At 47.2% G+C, this 25,619-nt stretch overlaps 1 protein-coding gene across 3 annotated transcripts in view; it reads right to left on the bottom strand.

Annotated features, from left to right (window-relative positions):
* The window catches only part of ACOT9 (acyl-CoA thioesterase 9), a 550,522-nt gene that overhangs the window by 53,764 nt on the left and 471,139 nt on the right, over window positions 1-25,619 (bottom strand). The gene's annotated exons all lie outside the window — the stretch shown is intronic.

Genomic DNA, 25,619 nt, shown 5'->3' on the forward strand with positions numbered 1-25,619 from the left:
GCAGAACAAAGGATTTCCTTTAGGAGAGGGAGGTAACAGACTCTCCCTTTGGAAATAGGTGTGACTGGCTTGGGAGGGGTAGCCTCCCCAAGCCACTAGTATGCTTTGAAGGGCACATTTGGTGCCCTCCATGCATAAACCAGTCTACACCGGTTCATGGACCACCCAGTCCCTGCTCTGGTGCGAAACAGGACAATGGAAAGGGTTGTGACCACTACCCTGTCCATCACCACCCCAGGGCTGGTGCTAGAGCTCCTCCAGAGGGTACCTGGGGTCTGCCATCTTGTTTCCAAGGTTGGCAGGGAACTCTGGGAGCATCTGAGTAGCCAGTCTAGGGAGATGATGTCAGAGCCTCCACCTGATAGGTGCTTACCTGGTTGGGTGACCAGTCCCCCTTTCAGGGCTATTTAGGGTCTCTCTCTTGGGTGGATCCTCAGATTCGTCTTGCAAGACTCCAGCAGGATTCCTCTGCAACCTCCACTTCGACTTCTGGCCACTGGAACTGCGTCTGGACCCGTCAGGAACCGACAAAGCTGCAATCAACGAAGAAGACTCTTCTGCAACTTTGCTTCTACGACTCCAGCCAGCTTTGCAACATTTTCCCAGCCGTGCATCCTCAGAAGACAGCAACTCTTCAGCCTGTACAAGAAGAAGAAAGAATCTCCTTTGGAGTGAAGGAGTCACTCCCTTGCAACCGCAGGCACCTACAGCAAGTGATGACTGGCTGCGTGGATCTCCCCTCATCTTGAGCTGCGTGGATCCTGTATCACAGGTGGTGGTCTGGAGTAGTGGTCTGGAGTAGACTCTTGGTCCTCTCTGGCAGCTGTCCAACTTTAGTGAAGGTAAGCCTTTGGACACAGGATAGTACCCCCGTGCCCTGTGTCTTTTGCAGCTGCCAAGGCTCGTTGGCATCTCCTCCAAGGGATCTTCAGGCGACATGTAGCTCAAGGCCCCAGCACTCCTTCCTGCAAAGCACAGCCTCCTGCGGGGTTCTCCGGCAGTGTGGGAACCTCTTTTGTAGTGCTGCATGGGCTCCTTCTGCGAATCCTGTGTCCCTGTCCTGTGGGACTCCAGGGATGCTGCCTCTGCTCCTGTGGACTCTCTGTGATGCTGAGGACCCCCGTGACTCCCCCTCCTGGACCTTGCTGGCCCCCAGCAGCACCACTTTTCGACTAACCGCAAGTTTGCCTTTGCCAAGGCTTGTTGGTGGAATTCCTGCACTGACACCCGTCTGGAATCTTCACTCCAGTGTGGGACATCTTCTGCATCTATCAGGAACTCTTCTCCGGCTCCAGGGCTGCAGTGCTGACCTGTTCTTCCTCACAGTCGACCAACTCCTGCAAGTAGAGCTAGGTGGGTAGTAGCTCCTTCTCCTCCTGGACTCCACTGTGACTCTTGGACTTGGTCCCCTCTCTCCACAGGTCTTCTTTCTTCAGGAATCCACCGCTGGGTGGTTTGGGGAAAATCCAGTGATTTACTCCTGCTTTCCTGGTCGCTGGGGGGTGTACTGTGTTACTTACCTCTGTGGTTTTCTAGTACTCCCAGCTCCCCTCTACACATTCCACTTACCTAGTTGGGGGCCCTGTGTTCGCATTCCATTTTTTTTTAGTATGTGGTTTGTGCTTCCCCTGGGGTCACTATTGGTTACTGCTATTTGCACTGTTTTCTAACCTTTTCTATGCCTATTTCTGATTGCTAGTGTATGTATTTAGTGTCCTATTGGAGGGTTGCCCATCTAGTATTTTGTGTGTTGTGTTCCAAAAATAAAGTACCTTTATTTTTGTACAACTGAGTGTTTTCTTTCATATGTTTCAAGAGGCCTGAGTTCCACTTGAGACGAATAGTGTCACTGAGCAATTGCCACCTTGGAAACTCCAACGCACAATACTGCTGAAATTGTGTGTTCTCTGTGGAGGAGAGCAGATCTAACCAAGACTCCCCCCACTGCTGAAAGAGACCCTGCGCCACCTCCAGATAGAGACGCCATTCAAATCGACTAAGCATTGTCAACTGAGTTAGTCCACTCTGATGTTCACAGAGCATGCCAGATGTTGACCCACTGAGGAAATTCCCTGTTGTTCCAGCCATGTCCAGAGGCACAGAGCCTCTTGACAAATGGCCCACGACTGACCCCCCCCCCCCCACTGCTTGCTGCAGTACCACATGGAGGGGGTGTTGTCTGTGAAAACCTGCATCACCTTCCCTTTGAGACAGGAAAGAAATGCTTTCGATGCTAATCTGATCGCCTAGCGCTCCAACAGGTTGATGTGGAGTCTGGACTCTGCCGGAGACCAGATGCCTCTGATCTCCACCTCTCCCAGATGGTCGCCTCATTCCAGGAGTGATGCTACTGTCAGAGCTGATTGGGGAAGGGAGAGGGATTTGCCTCTGTCTCAATCGCGGTTTGTTAGCCACCACTGCAGATCTCGTGAAGTTCTCTTTAAGATCTGGACCATGTCGGAGAGATTCCCCTGATGCAGCGCCCACTGGAACTTTAGGTCCCACTGCAGAGCCTGCATTTGCCATCTAGCACGTGTCATCAGCAGGATGCAGGAGGCCATGAGGCCTAGCAGCCTCAGTCATTCTCACCAAAATCCAGGCTAGAGGCTGAAACATTGTATCATAGTCTGAATATCCTGGACTCGCCGCTTCGGAGGATAAGCCTGAAACTGCACTGTGTCCAGAACAGCTCAGATGAAAGGGAGAGTCTCAGAGGGAGTCCGGTGTGACTTCAGCACTTTCATAGTGAACTCCAGCGAATGCAGGTCATCAGCCGTAGTCTGGAGGTGAGAGACGACAGCCTGGGGCGAGCCCGCCTTCAACAGCCAGTCATTAGATAGGGAGAGACTGAAACCCCTGATCTGCGCAGATGAGCTGCGACCACCACCATCACCTTGGGGAACACCAAAGTGGTGCTGGTAAGGCCAAAGAGATGCACAGTGAACTGAAAGTGCTTGTGGCCTACCATGAACTGCAAGTAACGTCTGTGGACAGGCAGGATGGGGATATGGCAACACGGGTCCTGCAAGTCCAACACTACCATCCGGTCTAGTGGGTCCAGGGCAGATAAAGCCTGAGCCACATCGAGCATTTTGAACTTCTTCTTGAAAAACAGATTGAGGGACCAAAAGTCTAGGATAGGGCAGAGGCCCTTGTCCTTTTTGGGTATCAGAAAGTACCGGGAATAGCAACCACGACTTACCTCTGGCACAGGAACCCTCTATATATCTCCCTTGGCCAAGAGAGCCATAAATTCCTCCCAGAGAAGTGCTAAGTGATCCTCCGTCATCCGATCCTAGGATGGTGGCATGGATGGAGGAGTAGTCTTGAAGAGGAGGGAGTAGCCCCTTCACACTATATGCAAAACCCACCAGTCTGACAGGATGGATTGCCAGCGTTGCAGGTGATGGCGACTCCTGCTTCAACTAGTCCATGGTGGGTAACAGCCAGACTAGGAAGGTTTGGAGGGACCTGCAGAGGAGGGGAGGTGGACAGCCAAGACCGCTGGCTCTCTGATCCATGAGGATTTTGGATCCCACATCTCTGGCCACGCACAAGCTTGGCAGCATGTGCGACACAGTGGCTGGAGGGGAACAGACATGGCTTCTGTAGCTACAAAAGGGGTGAAAAGCAGACTGAGGGGGCTAAGGGGCTGTCGTGAGGCCCAAGAAACTGGCCACAGCACAAGAATCCTTGAGGCACTCAAGCGCCGGGCCTGCTTTCTCTCTGAAGAGACTGGTTCCATCAAAGGGCATGTTCATAAGATTAGCTTGGACATTCCCCTGAAAAGCCAGATGTCCTAAACCAGGCATGGTGCCTAAAGGCCACTGTCGAAGCAACCGTTCTGCCCAGTGAGCCAGTTGTGTCTAGTCCACACTGGATCATGAACTTTGCTACATCTCTCCTATGAGCAACTGCTTGGGAAAGTACAGCCTGGGCCTCCTCCAGGACCTATGGCAGCACTTGCGCAACCGTATCCCACAGCGTGGGGGAACAGCGGCCCAAAAGGCATGTGGTGTTCATGGACCGCAAAGCCAGGCTGGTGGAAGAAAACATTCTTCCTCTTGGATTCCCTATCGCTGGTGTAGAAGGGAACACACCCTGGGAGGTGGAGGTTTGGATAACCAAGTTCTCAGGGGTGGGGTGTTGCATCAGGAAACCTGGGAGGCAGGCGATGGTCCTGTTCACAGGAGCTCTTGTGCTGGGTTTTGAACAGGTACCCAATAGGACATCCGTAAGGGCTTCATTAAAGGGGAGCATGGGTTCCAAGAAGGAATCCCCAGGCTGAAGCACCTCTATCAGGAGGTTAGTCGTGACTGCCACTGAAGACAGCTCGAGGTCCATCACATTGGCCGCTCGCCACACCACCACTGAATATGAAGCTCCCTCCTCCATAACCATGGTAGGGTGCAAGAGCATGCCAGTATGCTGGGAGGGGGGTGGGGGGTGTTTGGTATCCAGTTCACTGGCTTCACCCAGGTCCATACGCCAGTCTATGTAGTCTTGGAGCTGGTATTCTAAGTGGTTGAGCCACCCCTCCCATTCCTCACCGTAACTTAGCCCATAGGAATAAAGCTCAAGAGCCGCCAAAGGGGGCAAGGCCTCTGTCGGCATCATACGACCCCATCCAGTTCGGTGTCAGAGTCCTTAATGTGGATGGTGGCGCTGCCACCTGGGGGCACAAGCACCACCAGGAGCGACAACATCCAGACTGGTGCCAGGGAAGGTCGAATGGGTACGACCAACATCAGTCCGGATCCAGTGACGGATCCATAGGTGCCCCTCTGAGCCGAGGCAGAAGCTGCTGGCGCAGAACCTGAAGTGGGCCCCTTCTGATTCCACGGGGCTCAAAGTTCCATCAGCAGAGTCAGATTCCCCAAAACTGAGGCCAACGACCTCATAAAACTCCATAGGACGGGCAGGGGTCGCTCAGGCTCCTGGAAACTTGGGGAGGCGCGGTGTCGGCCCAAACGCAGGCTCCACAGAGGCGGGTCTAGATCGACAGCGCTCCCGTGTCAGCAGACGGACAAGGTAAGTCAAAGAGCGCTTCACTTTCTCCAACAACTTCTTATGCCTCAACTTACTTGATTGTCCCGAGGACTTGGAGGGGGACGAAGAAGAGAGGGGTATTCCGCGACCGACCCTATAACTTCCTCTCAACCAAGATCAGGACTTACCCACACTCGAGCAGTGGGCCACCATCAGCTTTAGGCAACCGCTCCCGCAAAGCTTTCTGATTCGTGCTTGGCACTCGGAGCTCTACTTCGGGTCTTGGTCGCACTCCAGAAACTAAAGGCCCACGAGATGCGGATCAGTCTTGGATGACGCCTGATGGCAAGGTCCGCAGGGCATGAACCAGGTCTTACGCGAAGACATCCTGAACTGACCAGGAGTAGTATACCCAAAAAAGCTTTGACAGAAGCTGAAAAAAGGCCAGTCAAAAGGTTGCTGAGGGGTAGCTGTTTCTTCAGATCAGTGCTGGCTGGCGCGGAAAAAAAAAAACTGACGTCAGCGCGCCGGGGTGGTGCCTATGTTGGACCCACAATGTCATATCTGGCACGGATGACGACAGATGCAGAGCCAAATAATGCCACCTAATGGTGAACAGGGCTACTTTTGAGAAGAATCTCTGGATCCAGACTGACGCCAAGGGGAAATTCTAGGTAAGGAATCTGCAACTAGATGTCTCTGTCATATAGCCCAAACTGGAAATCACATCTATCACTTCAGTGTGTAGTTCCAACTAGTGGTTCTCCAGCAAGAAGTGGCAGAGAGTCAATTCTCATGCTGAGGCAGCCTGCCATAAGGGGCATTATTGGAAAAGGTTTCCAGTGCCTTACCCTCAACAACTGGCACATCATCTCCCAACACAGGGTCCTTGACCCCAGCCCGCACTGTCTGCTGATATAATGAATGCTGCTGGTGTTGTCTGAGAGGATATGAATAGCGCGCCCTGAGATGGAAGGGAAAGATGCCTTCATGGCATGATGAACATCCTGGAGTTTTCGTGCATTTATGTAAGGACAATGTTCCAACATAGACCGTGGCCAAAGGCTCCATGCTGCCATGTCAAATCAAATCAAATCATTAACATTTATAAAGCGCGCTACTCACCCGTGCGGGTCTCAAGGCGCTCGGGGAAAGGGGGGGTTACTGCTGCTCGAATAGCCAGGTTTTTAGGAGTCTCCGGAAAGCGGGGTGGTCCTGAGGCTGGTGGGGAGGGAGTTCCAGGTCTTGGCCGCCAGGAAGGAAAAAGATCTCCCACCCGCCGAGGAGCGGCGGATGCGAGGGACGGCAGCGAGTGCGAGACCAGAGGAACAGAGGAGGCGGGTGGGGACGTAGAAGCTGAGGCGTCAGTTGAGGTATTCCGGTCCCTTGTTGTGGAGGGCTTTGTGTGCGTGGGTGAGAAGTCGAAAGGTGATCCTTTTACTGACTGGGAGCCAATGCAGGTGTCTCAGGTGTGCGGAGATGTGGCTGTTGCGGGGTACGTCGAGGATGAGGCGTGCCGATGCGTTTTGAATGCGTTGCAGGCGATTTTGGAGTTTGGCTGTGGTTCCGGCGTAGAGGGTGTTGCCGTAGTCCAGGCGGCTCGTGACGAGGGCATGGGTCACGGTTTTTCTAGTGTCGGCGGGGATCCAGCGGAAGATCTTGCGGAGCATGCGGAGGGTGAGGAAGCAGGCGGTGGACACGCGTTGACTTGCTTGGTCATGGTGAGAAGAGGGTCCAAGATGAAGCCGAGGTTGCGGGCGTGGTCTGTGGGGGTCGGTGCGGTGCCGAGGGCCGTGGGCCACCAGGAGTCGTCCCAGGCGGACGGGGTGTTGCCGAGGATGAGGACTTCCGTTTTTTCAGAGTTCAGCTTTAGGCGGCTGAGCCTCATCCAATCTGCGACGTCCTTCATACCCTCTTGTAGGTTGGTCTTGGCGCTGGCGGGGTCCTTGGTGAGGGAGAGTATAAGTTGGGTGTCGTCGGCGTAGGAGGTGATGATGATGTCGTGCTTGCGAACGATGTTGGCGATGGGGCTCAGGTAGACATTGAAGAGTGTCGGGCTGAGCGATGAGCCTTGAGGTACGCCGCAGATGATCTCGGTGGGTTCTGAGCGAAACGGAGGGAGGTAAACTCTTTGGGAACGGTTTGAGAGGAAGGAGGCGATCCAGTCCAGGGCCTGGCCTTGGATCCCGGTGGAGCGGAGGCGGGTGATTAGGGTGCGGTGACAGACGGTGTCAAAGGCAGCCGAGAGGTCGAGGAGAATGAGGGCGACTGTTTCACAGTTGTCCATCAGGGTTCTGATGTCGTCAGTGACTGAGATGAGGGCGGTTTCCGTGCTGTCGTTGGTTCGGAATCCGGTTTGTGAAGGGTCGAGCAGGTTGTTGTTTTCCAGGAAGGTGGTCAGCTGTTTGTTGACGGTCTTCTCTATTACCTTGGCTGGGAAAGGCAGAAGAGAGATGGGGCGGAAGTTTTTCAGGTCGCTCGGGTCAGCCGTAGGTTTCTTTAGTAGGGCGTTGACTTCGGCGTGTTTCCAGCATTCGGGGAAGGTAGCAGAAGAAAAAGAAGAGTTGATGACGGTCTGGAGGTGCGGGGCGATGATGTCGTCGGCTTTGTTAAAGATGAAGTGAGGGCAGGGGTCCGAAGGGGCGCCGGAGTGGATAGAGTTCATGATGGATTTGGTTTCTTCAGTGTTGATGTGGGTCCAGTTGTTGAGGGTAATGGCCAGGGGTGCGGGTTCGGTGGTGTTATGTTGGGTCTGGTGTCCGAAGCTGTCGTGGAGGTCGCTGATCTTGCGATGGAAGAAAGTGGCGAGGGATTCGCACAAATCCTGTGAGGGCGTGACGGCGTTGGGGTTGGGGTTGGAGAACTCCTTGACAATGCTGAAGAGTTCTCTGCTGTTGTGGCTGTTTTTGTCCAGTCTGTCGGTGAAAAAGTTATTTTTAGCAGCGCGGATCAGGTGGTAGTGTTTGCGGGTAGCGTTCTTGAGGGCGGTCATGTTGTCAGCGGTGTGGTCCTTGCGCCAGGCCTTCTCGAGGGCGCGACAAGTTTTCTTTGATTCTTTGAGGGTGTCAGAGAACCAGAGAGGTTTTTTGGTGTTGGTCTGTCGATGCGTGCGTTTGAGGGGAGCAAGGTTGTCTGCGCAGTTGGAGATCCAGTTTGTGAGGCTGAGGGCTGCGTCGTTGGGTCGGTGGTGAGGGTGGGTTGGTTGGCGGCGAGTGCTGAGAAGAGTTGCTCTTCGGGGATCTTGTTCCACTGTCGACGAGGGATGGGTTGAGTGCGGAGGTGGCGGGTCTCGCGTCCTCCGCACTCGCGTCTCGTCGCCCAGCTGAATGGCCCAACCCAGCAAGGAGGCATCCATACCCACAGAAGCCCACATTTGTGGATGGCTGAACAGATAGCCCACCTCAGGACTGGAGCAGTCCCTTAATTTGTGCAGGTTTGGGTTCACTGATTGGAGAATGTTCACATGAGCAAAGATCCTCCCTTGAAGGTGAAGTCACTAATAGCACAGGCACCACTTGAAGGCCATCGTCCAGCGTCTGGGGTGCGATCCCTACATGCTGCACAAGGCCATGATTCCAAGTATATGTAAGACCTGCCAGACTGGGAGATGTGTTTCAGTCAGAAATCTCAGAATCATCTCCTGAACATCTAAGATCCTTTGAGGAGGAGAAAAAACCTTCATGCAGTTTGGGTCCAGCCCCCCTTCTATGAACAGCACCATGGATTGTGCCATCACCAGCCAGTCACCCAAATAATTAAATACATGGGGTCCCAACTGTCTGAGTGAAGTCATCACAACTCCAAAAGTTTTGGCAAAATATGAGATGCCATCATCAGCCTGAATGCCAAGACTGAATTGATAGTCCTAGACCCCTTGTTGAATCTGAATTAACATTATTGAACAGGTAAAATTAGGAAAATGAACTAGGCGTTCTGGAGATCCAGGGACGGTAACCAATCTGCTGCTTTTAAGATCAGCAAAACTTAGCTTAGCATCTTGAACTAGTTCTGCCAAACAAACATGCTGAGAAGAAGAGACAGGTTGAGTCTCAGACCTCTGTCTTCGTGATTGAAGTGTGATGCAGCCTGACACAAGAGTCACTCAGACGTTTGCTGGAGACAGTCCAGGAAAGCCATGGGTTTCAGTGTGGATGACAACACCTAAACCACCGGGCTCTCTGGCAAAAGTGGGAGGACACAAACCTAGATTTCCCTGGAGCTGGTCTATGACATCAGGAAATTTGTCTGAAATGCTCGGCCCGAGAAGGGCTTCTCTCAGCCAGCCAAGATAGTCTCTAGTAGTTCTTCATTAGATGGAAGCATGAGCTCAGCTGTTAAAGAGGCAAGCTGTAAAAATGTTAGACTTTGGTTCATTGGAGGGTTAGGTCAGCTCTAGAGCTTCTGCAGCCTTGTGGTCCTGAGTAGTCCTATTCGTCCTCTCTGCCAGCTGTCCAACTTTGGTGGAGGTAAGTCCTTGCCTTCCCATGCAGGACAGCACCCCCGTGCACCACGTCTCTTGTAGCTACCAAGGCTTGTTAGCATCTCCTCCAAGGGATTTTCAGGCTCCGTGTAGCCCCGGCCCCAGCACTTCTTCCTGCGAAACACAGCCTTCTGCGAGCTTCTCCTGCAGCATCAACCCTTCTTCAGTTGTGCTGCATGGTCTCCTATGCGACTCCTGGTTCCTCTTCCAGTGGGTCTCCTGTTGGGGGTGCCTCTTTTTCTTCTGTGGACTCACTGCCTTGCTGAGGGGCCCCCTAGGACTTCCCCTGTAGGTTGAGTCCTCCTGGACTTTGCTAGTTCCAGACAGCTCAACTTTTGCTTCACCGCAACTTCTGCCTTTGCCAAGGCTTGTTGGTGGCTTTTCCATGCCACTGAACGACTGCAGTCATCCATCCGGCGTGGGGCGTCGACTGCATCCTCCAGGAACTCTTCACCTGCTCCAGGGCTGCATTCCTGAATATCTTCGTTCTAGCGTCGACCAACTCCTGGAACCACAATTGGGTGGGTAGTGGCTCCTACCCCCACTGGACTCTTCTGTGACTTCTGGACTTGGTCCCCTTCTTCCATTGGTCTTCCTCTTCAGGAATCCACTGCTGGTTTCTTGCAGTCTTGTCTGGGTGTCTTCTTTTTCCTCCTTTTGGGTCGTTTGGGGAAAATCCTGTAAATTACTTCTTTCTTCCTGGTTGCGAGGGGGCACTGTGGTACTTACCTTAGGGGTTTCCTAGTACCCCCAGCTCCCCGCTACACAGAGAGATTTTTCGTTGTAAAGGCATGCGTGGAATGGCATGCATGGTTCCAGCATGTAACCCCCCTGGCCCTTCCCCTAAAACTAAAGCGACCCTCCACCCCAAAAACCTAAAACTACCCTGACATCCCACCGCCCCTAAAAACTAAAATTAAATCCAACCCCCACCCCATAACATAAAACTACCCCGATCCCTAACCCCGCCACTAAAACTACTGTGACCCCCACCTCTAAAGCCTAAAAGTACCCCAAAACCCCCATCCCCACCCCACCCCTAAAACCTAAAACCACCCCGGCCCTAACCACCCACCCCGCCCCTAATAACTAAACTTACCCTGACCCTGCCATTAAAACCTAAAATTACCCCGACTCCCCACCCCGCCCTTAAAAACAAAAACTACCCCATCTCACCCCTAAAACTACCTCCCAAACATACCCCAGCCCCACTTACCTAACCGTGTCCTCTACGTTCCCGAGTCTGTTTTCCTCTGCCTTAACCACGTATGTTCGCTGTTCAGACATGCGTGGCTAAGACAGTGGAAAACAGGGTAGTTGTTTGCTTTTGCGGACAATGCCTGTCGTCGTACAGCTGTCGTGGTTCAGGCTGCTTCCCGGCGTCCCCACACTCACGAAGTCCAGGAAATGAAACTGGAGTTTGTGGGGGCACCTCTGCTAGTGCAGCGGGGCCCTCACACAGGTACTTGCACCCTGCCCTCTGGGCTAGGAGTGCCTACCATAGGGGTGACTTAGTGATCTGGTGCTGTGACCTGTAGTGAAAAGGGAGCAAGCACCCTTTCACGCAGGTTGCAATGGCAGGCCTGCAGACACACTTTGCATGGGCTCCCCATGGGTGGCATAATACATTCAGCAGCTCATGGGGATCCCCTGGTACCCTTGTGCCCTACGTACCTGAGTACCATGTACTAGGGACTTACATGAGGGCACTAGTATACCAAATTTGGTATGCAAGTGGCTCAAGTAACCACGTTCGAAGAGAGAGCATAATCACTGGGTCCTGGATAGCAGTATGTTTAGACTTTAGTACACTGGGATATTGCTAACCAAGACCCCAATGTCAGTGTTCTCTCCCCTAAATTTAGTTGGTAAGTAACTTTTACACCTCACAATTGCCATACTGATGCACCCATGTAAGTCCCTAGTATATGGTACTTAGGACAGGGGTCCCCCACAGGCTGCAGCATGTACTGTGACACCCATGGGGGCCAATGCAAATTGTGACTACAGGCCTGCTATTGCAACCTGTGTGAAATGGTGCATGTAACTTTCACCCCAGGTATAAGGTATAAGGTTTAGCTTATATAACGGTCACTGCACTCTGACCCTGTAAGTCACCCCTAAGGTAGGCCCTTCAGTCCATGGGCAGGGTGCATGGTTCTCAATGCGAGGACAACCCTGCAAGAGCTGAGGAGCCCCAACAAACCCCATACTACACTTTCTGGGCTTCATAAGTCCGGGGAACCCATCTTAATATATGTAGTGGACGCCGGTCAGCACAAGATGTCCAACTACATAATGCCTTCAACAAACCTAGTCATGTTTGTTATCAAACATGTTGAAATCATGCAACTACGCCGATTCCAGTGCTAGTTGCATGATACCATGTACACTGGGGGTTCTCTAGGGGATCAAAGTTTGCCTGTACAGCCTTGCAGGGTCAGCATGCTAGCCCATGCTGCAGCCAACCCCAGGCACTGTTCTGCCCGCTTGCTGCTGAGCTTAACTCAGTCAAGGGAAGGCAGAACAAAGGATTTACTGTAAGATAGAGGTATGACAAAATCTTCTTTAGAAATAGGTGTCCTTGGGCTGGGGCGGGGGTGCCTCTGAGCGCCACTAGACTGCTTTGAAGGGCACATTTGGTGCCTTCCTTGCATAAACCAGTGCAGAAACCCCCGGATGCCGCCTGGCGTGAAACCACACAAAGGACATGGGAGTGACCACCCCCCCGTCCAGATCCTCCCGTTAGGAGATGCACAGGGCTCTGCCAGGTAAACACTTGATTCTGCCATCTTGGAAATAGAATGAGCAGAAGCCCCTGGGAGCATCTGACTAGTTAGTCCAGTTAAGTGACATCCCTGACCGCCTCTGATAGGTGGGTCACTGTAGTAAGTGTCCAACTCTCTTCCTGGGTTACTTAAGGGCTCCCCTTAGGGTGGGACCCTAAATTTGTCTGCAAGACTTCATGAACCGTCTGCAGGTCTACTCTGCAAGACACTTCTGTAACCTGGACACCGGAGGGCTCCTACTGCAACTTTGTTTCCAAGTCCTGCAGAGACTTCGGCAACCCCATGACTGTGCATCCTCCAATCACTGGGATTCTGCCTACACTTTGGAAAGCAAGAAGGAATATCCCTTGGAGTGAAGGAGTCACTTCCCCTCATCTGCAGACACCTCAACAACGACAGCCAGTTTGTGGATTCCGCTGATCCTGGATTCTTTAAAGTTCTACAACACATGTGGTGGTTCTGTAGCTCTCCAGAAGCCTGACCTATCTTCCTTGCAACTGGGAAGTTTGCTGCTTGGCATGAAACCCTGTGCACTGCGTCTGCTTGTCGTTGCCAAGGCTTGTCGGGCTGTTCAGTCTGAAGATCTCCAAGAAGCTCCAGCCTCCAGTACTCTCCAGTTCCAACAACAATGTCTTCTCTGCAACTCCTGCGATGAGGGCATTGCTCTTTGCTGTGCTGCTGAGGCCTCCCTGTACCTACTGCCAGAGGGTCCTGCTGGGGGCTCCACCAATTCCTGCTGGCTCTTCTGAGTGCTGAGGGCTAGCCCTGCCTTACCTGCAAAGGTTGGGTCACCTGGACCTTGCTGGTCCCCAAAAATCCTGCAAACTCTGTGCAACGCTTCCCTGCATTTGCCAAGGCTTGTAGATGGTCGTGCTGATTACTGACTCCTCAGCACTTTGACGGCCAATGTGAGACAGTTTGTGAATTACTCCTTTGACCTTCCTGCACCGCCTGGACTCCACACTGCACTTCTTCGTCCACCATCCAACAGGAAAGCATCACCAAGATGGGTGGGCATTACCCTCCTGCGCCACCTGGGCACCTCCAGGAGGTCTGGACTCTGTCCCTCTTTCCTTAGGTCCTCTTCTTGAGGAATCCACGCCTGGGTTTCATCGACCTGGTCCACGGGTCACGACAGCAGATGGACAACCGAGGTTCCCATTGACTTCAACAGGAGATTCCAACACTAATTCACCCCATGCACCCTGGCTCCATGGTGTAGGTACTCCACTGTTCTGGGTATCCACAAATGGGGGCACTATCCAACCTCCCTTGTCCCAAAGGGTTTCCTTGGGTCCTCTGGTAAGGGTCCTAAAACCAGAAAACTCCAACTGCAATTTCCTCATGTTAGCCTATTGACCCGAGGTTACTACTCTGAACACGGGTGCCTGGGGAATCCTACCTACTTACCTTTGGTGTTTTAGCACTTCCCCATCACAAGGGCCCTTGGGTGGTAATATACGTTGAGAGTGATTTTCGCGTTCTATTTTTTTAGAATATGGTTTGACACCCCCTATAGGGGCCATGTTAATTTATGCCTTTACTTACCTGTTGCTAAGTATATTTTTGTATGTTCATATCTCCGGTTAGGAGATATACCAAAGTTAGTCCTAGATTGAGTGTTACAATAAATGTAACATTTTTCTAACACTGGTGTGATTCTTACCTGTGTGCACATCACTGACTGACATGTGGTATTTGCATCTGCTTTACACCTTCTTGGATAAGCCTTAGCTGCTCTCCACAGCTACCCCTGTGAGACCTCTGGTTATCTAGAGCCACCAACACTATCACTAATGATTGCCTGGACTCAGTACAGGTAGGCTGACCTATAGGTGTACACCATATACTGAGACAGCCTCCTACAAGATGTATACGACATTTGAGGTACCTATGTACAAGAGGGGACTTAAACAAAGATGGTTGACCAGGCAAACTCCAAAAAGCAGAAATAGCATACAAATATCCTTTAGGAGTGCCCATAGCAGAGTCTTGCTGGACCAGGGGAAGGATGAACAATATAGGACCTCAGAGTGAGGGGCAGAAAGGGGGTCAACAGACTTGTCTGTGCACCGTGCCACAAATTTCTTCTAATGACAGTCATATACTGTTTTGGTGGAGGGATCCCTGGCTGCCAAAATCATGTTACAGACTTCGGGAGGAAGGTCAAAATTTGTCAACTGTCACTGCTCAATCTCAAATCAGGAAGGCAGAGAGTGGACAGGTTCAGGTGCAGAACCCTCCACTGCTGCTGTGACAGAAGATCCTCCTGAAGGGGCAGTCTGATCAGAGGATCGATGGACATGCTCAGGAGCTAGGGATACTAGACTCTCCCTTCCCAGACCGGTGCCACAAGGATTATCTGAGCCTGGTTGTTATTGATCTTCTTGAGAACTCTGGGCAGAAGTGGTATGGGTAGAAAGGGATACAGGAGGCCTGAGTTCCACTCAAGATGAAGAGAGTCTCTGAACAATAGCTATCTTGGAAACTCCAACAAGCAAAACTGCTGACATTGCGCATACTCTGCAGAGGCAAAAAGATCAAACCAAGGCTCTCCTCACTGCTGAAAGAGACCTTGGCATTTTCAGCTGAGTCTGTCCGCTCTGACGTTCAGAGATCCTGCCAGATGTTGAACCACCAGGGATATGCCCTGCTGTTCCAGCCCCATCCAGAGGCGCAGAGCCTCTTGACAAAGGGTCCACGACCCCACCCCACCATGCTTGTTGCTGAACCAGATGGCAGTGGTTTTGTATGTGAACATCTGCACCATCTATCCATTGAGAGAGGGAAGAAATGCATTCAAGGCTGGCCATATCACACAGAGTGCCAACAGATTGCTGTGGAGTCCAGATTCCGCCGGAGACCAGATGCCTTTGATCGCCACCACTCCCAGATGGCCGTCCCATCCCAGAAGTGATGCATCCATCACTACTGTCCGATCTGGTTGAGGAAGGGAGAGGAATCTGCCTTTGACCCAATCGTAGTTTGTTAACCACCACTGCAGATCTTTTGCGGTTCCCTCCGCGATTTGGACCTTGTCTATGAGATTTCCCTGATGCTGCGCCCACTAACTTCAAGTCCCACTGCAGAGCCTGCATATGCGGTCTGGAATGTGTCACCAGCAGGGTGCAGGAGGCCATGAGGCCCAGCAGCCTTAGAGTCATTCTCACCGAAATCCAGGATAGAGGCAGAAACATCGGTATCATAGCCTTTATATCTGGACTCGCCGCTCACGAGGACAAGCCCGAACGTGCACTTTTCCAGAACAGCTCAGGAGAAAGGGAGCATCTGAGAGGAAGTCAGGTATGACTTGGACAAGTACTTTTCTTGATAGCCTACTGGGAAAGGACGCAGGAGGGCAGTTGAAGCTCCTACCAAAGGACTTGGGTTTAGGGGTGGTTTTGGTGACAGATGTGGGTGAGTAGGAAGAAGTGGTATATGAAATTAAGTTATGGGATGAGGTGAGTGATAACTTTTCTCATCCAACAACCACAGTCCGTATCAGGATGACCCACAAAAGTCACTAAATTAATCTCCGTTTGATGCATCTGGTATCTTGGCACAAAAACTGTGAGGCTTCCCTTAGAGGCAGTGTGTAAACTATTTATGCAGCACATAAACAATAATAAAGTGAAAGCACCAAACAGAATTTTTATTAAATAAAATGACATCAAAACGAAGAATCTTTCAGAAGAAAAGAGGAGATAGAGTTCAGCAGGAGAAGGCAGCAGGCTTTGTCAGAGAAAGAGTCTTTGTAGTCAGGGAGGCACTGGTCTTGGTGAAGCCGTTATTGACGGCGGGAAAAGCTCTGAGCGGAAAAAGCTGGATTTCAAGGCTGAGGAAATTGTCGTACTCAATGGGAAGCCCATCACCGTTGAGCCCGGTATAGATTTTGAACTTCAGATTTAGGCAACTTTTTGGAAGCCAAAAACTTCCAGCGGGACAAAGTTGCAGGCTCTAGACATAGAGGGCGCCACAAGGCCGAATACCATTGCTGTGAAGGCCCACTGAACAGGATTTGCTGCTGTGGAGAACACAGCAGAAGCTACAGCACAGTTGAGCCAACTAGTGATGCACCTTGGGTGGTTCGGCTGGCAGGTGGGTCCCGGTCTTCTATCCATACTTCTGGTACTTTTTGGTAATTTGTTTTTTCTATGTTGCAACTTTTAGGGTTAGGTAGGAGCAGCACCACTTTCAAGAGTTCAGGACCTGCAGAGCATCACTTAGGGGGGTTAGGACTAACTCCAGCAGAGTCCAGGAGCAAGGTTCAAGGTCTCAGGAACTTCTGATGTCCCTGCAGCTCACACAGGAGGCCAGGCAACTAGCCCTTGAAGTCACTTCTGATGGTCCTGGGTTCAAGGAGAAGGTCCAGATCTTCTTCAAGCAGCAAGGAAGTCCTCTGGGAGCAAAATGACAGCACTCTGGAGATCCAAGAAGTCCTTCTGAAGTCTTTCATAGGTCCAGAAGTGTACTGAAGAGTTGTTCAGAGGCTCCGCTATTCATATGTGGTACCAGCCTTTAAAGTGGAAGGATTCCCTTTTGCTAAGTTCCTCCCTTTCCCTGTCAAGACTCCAAGAAGTCAGAGGTGGCAAAAGGTTAGTGTCAGTTTCCACTGTGTGTACTGGAGCGAACCGCCTGACATCTAGGCAGGGCATGGAACAGTTCCACCCTCTGCCATCTGGGCAGGATGGCCCATCCTGCCAACAATAGTCCCCTTTTATCTCACTCTCTGGGATGACCACACAAAGCCAAACAGAAGAGCAATTCATAGTCATGTGACCCAGGACACTGGCAGAAGGCTCAAATGTTTAGGAAAGGAGAATAGCAACTTTCTCAAAGTGGCTTTTTCAGAACTGAGACTTAAAATCCCACTTTGCCATTAAAAAGAATTTTAAATAATTTGTTTGAGTCTAAACATGACATTTCTAAATGCTCGCAAGCAAAAGTTAGCACTTATTAAATGTAATAAGGCAACACAATGTTATCAATATGAGAGAGAGAGAGAGAGAGAGAGAGAGAGAGAGTTCACCCAGTAGTGAAAAACGAACTCATTAGTTTTTCCCTACCAGGACATGGAAAATGTAAGAAAACATATTCCACCTTTTAAATACCATGCACCTTGCCCAATGGCCTTCAGGGCCTACCTCAGGGTGATTTATGTATATAAAAAAGGAATGTTTAGGCCTTACAAAAAGGTTTATTTTGCCAGCTTGAAATAGCAGTTTCAAAACTGCACCAAAGGTTGCAAGTTTTAAAGTGCTACTTAAGTGGAAGGCAAAATGAGTGCTGCAGACCCACTAGTAACATTTAATTTACAGGCCCTGGACAAATGTAGTCCTATACACTAAGGCTTATAAGCAATTTAAATATTCCAATCAGGTTTAAGCCAATTGTACTATGTTTTAGGGAGAGAGCACAAACCCTTTATCACTAGAGCAGTGGTAAAGTACAGAGTTCAAAGGCCATCAAAAATGAATCCAGGAGGGATGTAGGAAAAAGGTTTGAGGGAAGACCACACCAAAGATGTCAGGTCTAACAGGGTGACAGAAAGAAAAGGAGGTAGAGGAGTTACAGGACAATTTTAGATTCTTGAGGGGTAGTTTTGAGAGTCTATGCAGGAGTTTTGCATCTAGTTAGGTTGGTGATGCCGGTTCTGCTCTATTATACTTTGGGTATGTTTGCACTGCACAGTGCACTTCATGTGATATGCACTTTAGAGTCCGGTATGGGCACAGAAGCACCTTGTATGGGACCTTATATAGCACTTTATGTACTTTAAACACTTTATAAGTACACAGTGCCCTGCATGTTTGCACATGGGAGCACTTAGGGAAGGACATTTGGACATTTTAGCAGCACTCTGCATATGATATCAGGATAACTGTGTCATGGTGCAGCACATCATAAGGGCCATTGGGAGGAGTATACACTATTCCTTTTTTAATTACATGAAGTGTTGAGATTTTTGTCATTAAATGTCAATGGACTTAACAATGGTAGGACAAAACAAGCAACACAGGCCTGGATAAAGGGGCAGGAAACTCATACTGCCTCACTAAATGTATCTAAGCTCACCATGTTTAAATCATAGGCTGGATTTAAATGTTTTCCTTCGTAGACTGCAGCGCATTGAGGGGTAGCTACCTTCATTACTAAAAATGTAAAAGATGAGATCCACATTTAGTAGACTGGTAAGGAAGCGCAGTTCTGCTTGGTGAATTGTATGATTAATTCTACATGGCTAACGTTGGTTAATTTGTATACCCCAATGATCCAGACCCATGATCTAAATTATTTTAATCAACTTTGTGCAATACCTGGGGAAATTATCATTGGAGATTTAAATGTTTTTACAAGATCCAGGTATGAATACTACAAGATGGGAAAAGAGGCAGCACAAACCTAAGATTCAGAAGACTCACAGGGAATACCAAATGTTTTTCAGCTGGTCGATCCTGGGAGGGTGGCTTACCCCAAAAGGAGGAGTTCACCTGTACCTTGGCCAGGTTTAAAACAGCTACACACATAGATTACTTCTTGGTCTCATTGACTATTAGGTTCAGGTGATTGACAAAGTTGCTAAACAAATTTTCTGATCACTCAGCTCTTGAACTTCATATAATCGGAAGGGTCAAAGCACCTACAAACAGGAGATAGGTTTTAATTAAAATTTACTCAGAAGACAAGTATTGGGTTGAGGGATGTAGAGTGGAAATACAGAACCTTTCAGACAGAAATAAGGGAACAATATCTGTGATTACGATTTGGAACACATTTAACATGTCCCTTTGTGCCAAAATACTCCCAGAGATATAAACCATAAACAAAGTAGCGTAGAAAGAGAAGGTTAATTTGCAGATGCTTTATGGGAGCATTACTCTGCTAAAAATGAATTAAAAAGAAAGCTACCTATTTCCAAAAGATATACAAGGAAAGTGATTATGCAGGGATGTTGAAGGAGTGGCAAGTCAGGGAGCAAATATCAAATGGCACTATTAGCACCTTTAAATGTCTAAGTACAGAATTTTCTGCATTTCAGAGGAGGAAATTAATTATTTTTTAGATCATTTTAGTAAAATATTTACTCCCACCACAGAGTCGAGATGAATGAATTAAAGCGTTGGTTAGCACAGATCACAATTCTACTGATTTCAGAAGAGGATAGTAGGTTTATGGACAATATCTTCACTTCAAAGAAGCTTGAGGAGGTCTTGGACAATTTACTGAGGGGTAACGTGTGTGGACCAGATGATTCCACTCTGAATATTTTAAATTATTCGCAGATTTCTTAATTCTTCACATACTGGAGGTAAGCAATTCTATCTTAAAAGGTGGTATACCTCCACGATTTGGCATAGGAAATGCAAGCTTTCATTTCTTTTGTTTTTTTTTAAAAGGGCAAGGATTCGGAGCACCCAAATTCATATCGTCCTATTACACTTTTCTATTTGCAATGTAAAATTATTGTGAAGTTATTAGCAAACAGGTTCAATAAAGGGGGCTCGAAAATGACTCCTACAAATCAATACGGTTTTATAGCAGGGCCGTCATTTGTACACAAATTACTCAATAGAGGACCTAGATGTACCTGTTACTAATCAAATTCTAGCTGTGATTTTTCTATTAGAAGCTGACAAGGCCTTTGACCTTGTGGCCTGGGAAACTCAAATGTATTTTAGAGAAGTTTGGATTCTCCACCCAGATTACTGGATTTATAACGAATATGTACTATAATGCGGAATCCAACTGATTTAAAATTCATCAGAAATTGGGGTGTTTGTGGTTAAGCGAGGGACAAGGCAGGGCTGTGCATTTTCCTTGTACGCTTTTATTTTATTTTTATTTTTTAATTGAACCACTAACCCTAGCCATCCATGATGATACGATAATTCAGTTCTCTATCCACCAAATGGCTGGCATTAAGTTATAGGCTGGCAATACTATGTTGATTCTGAGCCCAAAGGAGGAAGTTCAGGAGAGAGTATTCAAACTCCTCACTGTATCCTTGACTCTAAGTGGGTATAAAATTAATAAAGCCAAGATGGAAATCATTTTAAGCAGTTCTGTACAGAGAGCCTGCTGCATGCATATTCGCACTAAGCTACCTGTTGGGTTACTAAACAGAAGATATAGGGGAACTTTATGATTTGAATTATAAACCCCCACTCCCCGTCTCTTTGAGGAAGGGTAGCCTACACAAAAATGGCAGTTCACCCTTTGTTTTATTTTCTGGTTTTGGCTGCACCATGTACATTATATTCAATATATCTTTAAGGATGTTAAATCTATCATTTTGTCCTGTTTATGGCGTGATTCCAACTCAAGACTATCACTCAGCAATTTAGAGATACTGAAGAGGGAGGTTTTCTCTATCCCAGTTTGATATTATATTATCACACACAATTTGAACAATATGCATTTAGGTTTAGGAAAACTTGTATATGATGCAGCTATCTACAAAACAAGTTGATGGACATGATGGTAAGAGAAAATTAAATGAATTATACTTTAAGAAAAATAAATCCCTCAAACAGTTGTGATATAAAACATAACAATGTTTTTATTTTTTAAAGAAAGGACAATTTTTTAAATCCTATTCTATCCTCTAACAATTCAGAAACTTATGTGAATCAGGTAGAAGAGGGAAATTGGGCTTGATTGATTCAGCAATAGTAACTTGGTGGAAAGCCATTGGCTTTATGAAGCTAGCAGATTTTTTGATAAATCATAAATGGGAGACCTAGGCCCAAATTGAATCCCTGATGAATGTTGACAAGATTTGGATTCAGTGGTTCAATAAGGCTTTTTATGACGTGTTTGAAAATATGGATCCTAAAATCCTATCAGACAGAAAGGAATTGGCAGAAAATTTAATTAACACCTCATATATGAAGAAACTAGGGCTTTGGAATAAATATTTGATAGTAATTGGAAAACTTGACATCTATCATAGAATTTCTAATAAACAGGACGAAAAATAAAGTACTGTATTGACCTGAGATATATGGTGAAAAGTTAACAAGTTCAATTTTATGACTGTGAGGCATTTATTTCTGCAAAATGCAATTTTATTCCAAATGGTTAATATATATGATCCCACAGGTTTTAAACAAGCTAAACGCAGCATGTTGTATTCAATGTTTTAGGTGTGATGCTTTAGATAGTGGTGACTGGTTTCATATCATTTTGAATTGAAGGACGTCTGTCTTTAAATATTCAGAAGACCAATGTTTCAATGTTGGTGGCCTAATCGCTCCTTTTGTACAGAGATGGTAGTCAGAGCTTGTCCCTTTTTTGGGACTGGCTTTATAAAATGAAGAGAGTTTGAGTCACTGTACACTCGATCAACACAAAAATATTTAATAAATTATGGGCCTTTTTTTTGGTAGACTTTTTTTTTTTTTTTTTTTTTAAACTTACCGGAGTATTTGAGGAGAATTTTTAATAGTTTATTTAAAACCTGTGTAGCTGAAGTATCTATACTCAGATGCACATATTTGACGTGTTTTGCTATTGATGAATTTGTAATGATGGCAGCTGCTCTGAATTTGAACTGAAACTCCAAATACAAAAAAAAATTCATTTTTTTATATAAGTTGCAAAACTAATGTGTATTTTTTTTTTTTTTAGCTTACTGTGATTTTTTTTCTCCCTCTTATCATCCCCCTTAATAAAAGGCTGTCTCAGCAGATCAGACCAGGCTATGTGAGTGATAATCTGGACTAACCTGTGAATTTCACTCTATTATTAATCATGTTTTAACAGCTTGGGATACAACTTGCTTAGCTTTGAACACTAATGGTACTAACTGTTATGTCGGAAAGACAGATTAATGAATCTTAAACACACAGTGAGGGCAACTGATGTGCCCACAATGACACTCTTAAATTTGGCAGGTAGAGTCAATTAAATATGCATTGAATTAAAGGTATTTAATTTTAGAAATGAGTTAGACGGCTATGGCAGTTTAAACATCAAACTGACTCCACAAAACAGATTTAATTTTTCCACCTGGAAATCCAGACAACTCAGTCAGGTGTGTCTTCTAGCTGATATTTCAAAGTCCAGCAAATATCCTGAAAAAAAGATTTCTGAGAGTCTGAAACATCATGAATGTTGAAAAAGGCATTGCAGGTACACGTGGGGTGGAATGTCATACAATAATACTAAGTAATGCAGAAAAAAATGGTAACTGAATGCAATACATTTGGACTTTCACAAAATTCTGAAAAATATTGATGCAACATGTTAGCCCTGTCAGCCTTGGTGTGATCATTTTCACCCAAACATTTCCATCCATTTTTGTTGGCCTAAGGACTCTGTGCACTTTACACCTGCTAAGCAGTGCTAAAGTGCTTGTCCTCACCCCCCTAAGCATAGCAAAATCTGATTACACTTAATTGACATATTTCATTTACTTACATGTCTCTTGTGGTAAAATACACACAGGGCCTGTAAATTAATTGCTACTAGTGGGCCTGCAGCCTGTATCGTGCCACCCACTTACGTAGCCCCTGAAAACATGTCCCAGGTCTGCCACTGCAGCTTAACTGTAGTTTTAAACTTAAAATTTGACTTGGCAATATAACTGCCTCGCCAAGACCTAAACTTTTTTATTGCATCTAGATGACTCCTAATAAAGGCCATATGTAGTCCATAGGGCAGGGTGTATTTTAATTAATAGGCTGGGCATGTACTTTCACGTTTTACATGCTCTGGTAGTGAAACACTCCTAAAATAATTTTCACTACTGTGAGGGCTATCTGTCCCACAGAATAACATTGAGTTGCCTCATAACATTTAATAAGTGGTAGCTGTTGACTGGGGACAGATAAGCAATTCATGTTTGATATCTATGAAAATGTAATTACAAATTATCTATAATGGCAAAGTTGTTTTTTAAATTACAGATTTGGAAGTGGCACTTTTAGTTGCCATTTACCTGCCCTTAGCATTTTGTTACCTGCAGTCTATCTTAGGTCACATCACTGGAAGTAACTGGCAGTTAGGCTTTGTGAATTCCTCCCAGACAGTAACGCAATAGAGGAATTAGGTGTGCCTGAATGGAGCATCTTCTGGCAGAAAGGGTGGGGGTGGGCACAGCCTCAAATACCACTGAATAGGCTGTGCTCTGCCTTCACGCAAAGGGCTTGTCACCACTTCATTGTTCCTGCAGCCAGCTTGGAACCAGGGCAGCGGAGTCAGGAACTTCCAAGAAATTCAAAGAGAAACTTCTAGAGACTTCAAAGAGGACACTGGGTATAATAGGCCCCTCAGACCAAATTTTCTGTTCACTTTCTAGACCTGCAGAAAGGCTCTCAGAGGATTGCTTGCTGCTGTGGCCTACTGTGTATGCCACAAGAATACCTTTCTGCACCTGGAAGGACTGGTTTGCTTCCAAAAGCCTGCTTTGAACTCTGAGGCCGGTCCTGCTGTTTGAGCCTTGCTTCTTCACCTGAACCCAGGACTACCAGAATGACTCCAAGGGCTATTTTGCTGGCCTCATGTTCAGAGCTACAGGTACATAACAGACCACCACCACCTTGAACCTGGACGTGAGTAAGCCCTAACTCCTCAACTGGTGCCCCTCCGGCCCTATACTCTTGGTGGTGTTGCTAAAGTTGCCCAAATAGCTGAAATCCAAAATGTGGGATTTCAACTTTTTTTGGCTAAAAACTGCTCTGCTCTAAGAACCAAGGAAAGATCAAGACCAACCTGCTTTTTGATGTGCCCAAGGTGTGTCATCGGTTTGCCTGACTTTGCGGCTGCTCCCACTATGTTCTTCTCTGAAGTAGCAAATCCTGTTCAGCGGTCCTTCGCCAAAGGGATATCTGGCTTCCTTGAACCCCTGTTGGCTACCGCCTCATGCCTCATCCTGCTGGAGATTTTCGACTTCCAAAAAAGTGACTAAGTCCGATTGTAGAAATCTTCACCGCCACTTCATCCAGCAGCTCAACAGCACTCGCTCCTTGGACACCACCTGCAGTGTTGCCCTGCTTTTACCTTCTCAGAACTTTTTCTTCAAAATGTCTTCTAAGTCTGAGAGTGAGCAGTGATTGGCCCAATATTGGTTGGCCATATTTTCTGACTTTGACCCGCTCTAGCGTGACCAGATACCTGCAGTTGGCATTTTGATCTTTTAGGCACTAGATTTCCCTTACAAATTCAGACCTCCAATTCTAATGATTGGAATTTTGTTGTTTTGGTGTCAAATTATTTATTCAAATTTACTCTATTTTTCCAAATTTGTGTAAGATTTTTCTTATGTTGTGTTTTTACTTTATTCTTGCATGATCACTGCATACTTTACACCTGGTTTCGCAAGAGTGGTACCTTTATTGTTCAGTGGTAGATTTATAGACACTTCATTATATTTCACTGGAAGCTCAGCAGCTAAAACTCAAGCCCCTTATTTGTGCATTTTAGCAACCAGAGCAAGAGAAAACTAAACCAGATGGCCAGACCAGTTATACCATTTATTTTGGTATTTACAGTGTCATACTGTATCTGAGAGTCTAATCCCTATGATCACGAAAAATAAGCCTAACTGCTCAACTTCAATACTTATGGGGAATTGTTCCTAAAGGGGGTAACTTGGCTATACATTTGGAGTACAACTGCACTGGTGGTTCTAGGACACAAGATAAATTATAGTACCGACAGAGGATACTAGCCAGGATACAAACTTAAAAATAACAAGTAAATAAGGGCCCAAAGAAAAGGCCTAATCGTTGTCTCTCTGACATAGAAAGGAGTCTAGCAGTTGATGCATTTGTGAGTATTCAAAGTTAAGAAAATAAGTATCATTGCAAGCCAAGTGGGAAGATTTAAAAAAGCAAACGCATTCACAGTAAGATGAGAACTTCAATATATTGGATGTGTCATTAGCATTTCAGTGCACTATACACACTAAGAAGAGCGAAAAGGATAACACAGTAGTTTAGAGTCATGCATTTGCTATCAATAACCTTTGACTAGAAAGCACGGGACCAACATTTTTTAATGGCAAATTACAATATGTCCAGGGGTAAGCTAAAAGAAATATTGGCAATAACACTTAAAAACATTCTTTTGAAATGGTTTAATTGACATTGAACCACATTAAGGACCTCAATAAGAAGTCTCCTTTATCTTTGCCATTATGATCACTCCCTCAATTTTACAAATATTTGGGTTATTTGTATATTGCAAGAGGATCGGGACAGGTAATGGGGATTACAAACAGGAACTCGTTATTTACCACTGAAATGAGGAATTACCTGACAAATCTGTAATTCGTGTCTCAATTTGCTGGCAATTCCTCTCTATCCTTCCATTTCACCTAGAAATGCCACCTGTTTTTAGCATTTGGAGTCTCTGAC

Source organism: Pleurodeles waltl, chromosome 8 (genome assembly GCF_031143425.1).
Source record: "Pleurodeles waltl isolate 20211129_DDA chromosome 8, aPleWal1.hap1.20221129, whole genome shotgun sequence".
Taxonomy (NCBI): Eukaryota; Metazoa; Chordata; class Amphibia; order Caudata; family Salamandridae; genus Pleurodeles; species Pleurodeles waltl.